The sequence below is a fragment of the Rhodamnia argentea genome, chromosome 6, assembly GCF_020921035.1.
Source record: "Rhodamnia argentea isolate NSW1041297 chromosome 6, ASM2092103v1, whole genome shotgun sequence".
Lineage (NCBI taxonomy): Eukaryota > Viridiplantae > Streptophyta > Magnoliopsida > Myrtales > Myrtaceae > Rhodamnia > Rhodamnia argentea.
In genome coordinates, this window is record NC_063155.1 from 18220802 (window position 1) to 18225177 (window position 4376).

At 40.7% G+C, this 4376-nt stretch overlaps 1 pseudogene; it reads right to left on the minus strand.

The window, feature by feature from the left end:
• Positions 1–3507: 3507 nt before the first annotated feature.
• The window catches only part of LOC115751691, a 30632-nt pseudogene continuing 29763 nt past the window's right edge, over positions 3508–4376 (minus strand).

Here is a 4376-nt window from a genome sequence, read left to right on the forward strand (position 1 = left end):
CTCACGCCCGTGATGATCACATCCTCTACCGGCATTGTCGGATAGGGAGTAGCTTCCGGGGCTTTACCGAAGTTGTCCGTAGGAGGAACTAGAGCAGGAAGCGGCGGGATGGCGGCGGATGATTGAAGTTTGGCGGTGAAGGCGGCCATAATTTCTTCCATCTTTCGGGACATCATCCCTTCAAAGCGCTCGATCAAGGAGCCAAGTTTCTCGTCTAGGGCAAGACCGACGATAGCGTTGATGTCGGCCATCCTCTTTGCGACCGATCGAGTAATGTGTAGAGGATCCGTGACAAATTACCTGTACGCAGATAACAAACCCAAAATGAGTATAGGGAGCAAGAATAGCGAGCCGGCCCATGACATCCCTCTAGACTCAAACGAACAAAGTGATTATGGCCAAAGGATTGAAACATGTAATTTTCAGTTTGTCCGCTTTTACGAAAAAATTCGTATTAATCCGTACGTTGATCAAAACATGTCCAAATTTTACGAGCTTATAGTTGAGAAGGTGATGAACAACTTTTATGTTGGCCAATCAGACTAGAAATGCACGGATCAAATCAGTTTAATGTGTCTCTCCAAAACAATCACGTTCAGAAAACTGTTATAACCGCATGTTGTTGAAAAAACGAAGGGCCATCTTAAATTATGAATTTAATTCTGAAATTTTGCAAGATATTAGTTGAAACATAGGTCTACAACTTTCGTGTTTGGCACTTACTCAAAACTCGATCGTAGAATTTAGTAAAAATCGCACAACAGGAATAAGCCAAATCAAAATTGAGGACAACTGATGAAATTGTAAAAGCTACGGAAGCAAAGTGCGAAATTGAAAATAAGACAATGAAACTTCTAAACAATCAACCTAAACCATGGACCGGCCCAAAATAAAAATGAGATAACAGGGTACAAGAGACAAGAAATTACCTCTCATACGAAGAAAATGCCAATCACAAAGACATGCGCATGAATTGTGAATTTAAATCTTATTCTATCTATCCAAAAGGCTTTTGCAAAGTGAAATGATGAACGAAATGACATGTCGCAGCCTCGCGCGCAATCATCATGACTAGTCGCAATCTCGCGTACAATAGTCATGACTAGTCGAGTCCAATCACTTCGGCTTGGTTCGGTCGACAAGGGCAATTCTCATGCATCGTAGCCTCACGTGTATGAGAACGACCCTTGAGCCATTTTTTGAAAAAATTTCGGGATCCGGATGGGATAACCTTTAGCGAAACCTTACCGCCAAGGTTAAAGCACCATCTAAATACCATCTCAAAACTATTAGTGTGACCCGGTGTCCGGTCACGGGTTGTGTGCGGTGTAGTGCAAATACGATAAATCATGCACAACAATTAAAGGCAAACACCGCTTCCATGATTCAAAAGTTAAATCACAATTCCAATTCACCAAGCTCGCAAAACAAAGGGTTAGCCGATCACTCCTCCCCTTATAACTCCCAATCTGCAAAAACATTTAACACCTAAGAATGAGAATTCAACCAAAGTTTACCAAATCAAGTGATTTCTTTTTCATGAAATTATCTGGCCTAAGTCCTCTTTGAGTCCCCGGTGGAGTCGCCAAGCTGTCGCGACCTAAAAAAAAATAAACAAGTTAATTTTCGGGCTAATGGATTATCGGGTTAATTAATTAACTAACCTAACTCGGACTCTCCCAAGTCCATACCAAATCGCAACTTAAGGTTCAAATAATTAACATGCAATGTGATTTGAATTTGGAGTCGCCACTAATCATTTTCGGTAGGTTGATTAGAAACCTAAATAAAATAGCGGGAGAAAACTATCTTATTTCCGCGAACCGGAGATTTTGAATTCGGGGATTTGGTTACGTCGGATTTCTCTAACGCCCTTTCGGTACCATTTTCATGAAAAATATTTGATTTGGCAATTTTGATGGATTTTACTCGAAATTCAAAGATGCAATTTTTTTGGTTTTTTCTTCTTTTTATGGGGATGTAAAACATTGAACTTTGTACGATATACACCATGGGTGATTTAGAAAGAAAGAAAATGCAGCCAATCACGAGTATTTATAAAAATAAATTAACATGTAATAATGCTAAAATTTGAAACACGTGGCATGTCTAAAATAAACAAACAAATATTCAAACCAAACGATTACATTTTTGTAGATCGAGATGGAAAGGATTACCTTCTATTACACAAAATCTTACTCACATACACGTTATAGTTCCCTTCAAGATCTCGGAGTTGGAAGAACGCGGCTGTCGTCGAAAATGGCAAGCAATGGCCTTGTTGGGTTGCGAGGGGCGAAATATGTGTCGGGACTCGTCGAAGATGATGCTCGACTAAAACACTTTTCTTCACTCTCGAATTTTCTCTTCTGATTTTTCTCAAGAACTCTCTTTTTCCTCTCTAAAAATTCCTCTCAAAAACTCTCTCAAAACTCTCTCAATTCTCTTCCACTCTTCCTAAAAAACTCTCTCAATTCTCTTCTACTCTCTCTCTCAATTCTCTTCCACTTCCCCCTTCTAAGAGCTCTCTAAATTCTCTATCACCCCCAAAAATTCTCCTCTACTCTCTCTCTCAATTCTCTTCCACTTCCCCCTTCTAAAACTCTTCTCAAGAGCTCTCTCTTTTATAGGCAAAGTTCTTCATCCTTCATTCTTCACCTTCATTTCTTCACCTTCCATCTTCATCTTCTCTTCTTCATCTTCATTTCTTCACCTTCCATTTTCATCTTCCCTTCTTCATCTTCATTTCTTCACCTTCCATTTTCATCTTCCCTTCATTATCTTCCCTTCATCATCTTCCCTTCTTCATCTTCTTTTCATTATCTTCCCTTCATCATCTTCCCTTCTTCATCTTCTTTTGGTATTTGCAATACAGTCCCTGAAGTTCCAAGTATTTGCAATTCAGTCCCCGAAATTTTAAGTATTTGCAATACAGTCCTTGAAGTTTCAAATCTTCTCGGTGTATTTTTCCATCCCGTGCCTAGTCTAGACGCATGCTAAATTAAGTGTTCTGCTTGCCCGATTATATGCCAATGCAATGTACGCTAAAAATAAATATGTGAGATGATTTTTTATAATTTTTATGCAAAAAATAGATTAATCAAAATTTAGGCGTCAACACCGACTTTCTCACCCTTTGTCTTACGACCGCTGAAATTCGTTGTCTAAGAACGGGGCAATGAGGTCGGTGCCATAAGTCTCGATATCTCACCAATGGTCTATTGCATGCAACTACTCATGCTGATACAGGGAGAGGCTTGCATGGAAGTTGGCGACCTCATGCGGACGTGATCGGTGGTCGCATGTGGTCAGTAACTTTTGTGCGAGCAAGTCGCCGGAGGTCAATGGTCATGAATTCCGACATACAGTTTGGTTTTTCGTGACTTACCAAACCGATATCTGATGGCAACTGAAGTTTTGCTGTATTATCCGTATGCAGTTAGACAAATTTAGTTACTTACCGATGTACAATTCGGCCTGTGTAATTTACCGACATTCGTCGGATGTACCACTGCGGAACTTCTCTTTCCTTGTTTTCTCAGCGTACCACATTGCATTAATTCTTTGCAACAAAATGATTCCTGTGAGCCTTGCTAACACTGCTGCTTGCGTTTGGCTCATACCAATTCAAATTTCAACGAACTGCAGATCTTAATCATTTCACAAAACGAGTGAGTGATGCTTGAAGTTCTTCCAATGTTCGCCCCTTGGTCTCCGGCACTACCTTCATGGTGAATAAGACTGTGAGACCGCATATGCCAGCATATATGGCAAATGTCCCTGAAAGTAACACAATCCAGATTAAGCATGGAGACTGAATATATTTTGGGGGGGGGGGAGAGGAAGAGAGAGAGAGAGAGTACCGGGTGCGCTCCATTCGAACACGAAGTTGAAAGTGTAAGTCACAATCCAAAAACAGGACCAATAGGAGAAAGTTACCAGGCTCCCGGCTGACCCTTTAATGTTCCCAGGGAGTATCTACAGAGAGCACATTCACTGAGAATGGTCATGAGAAATAGATTCCAAGAGCGCAAATTTAGACTGACGGAGTGTACCTCTGACATGATAAGCCACGGTAATCCCGCCATGCCAAGTGAGTAAACCATGACGTACACCTAAATGAAATACTCATCTGTCAGCGAACTTCCATCAGAACAGGTCGTTGAGCAGCATTTCAGGATGACAAGAGACAAGTAAAAAGGCTTTCCAATAGAGACTCACAATTATTGCTACATACACCAATATTGGGGTCACTGCCTTCCAATGATTAAGGTCCTGGTTCAGCAACAGTAAAACATAGCAGGAAACAATAAGGTCACTTGAAAACATCGAGAACCACGAGCAGACATAGCAGACATAGTTATTGTTCCTGAAAC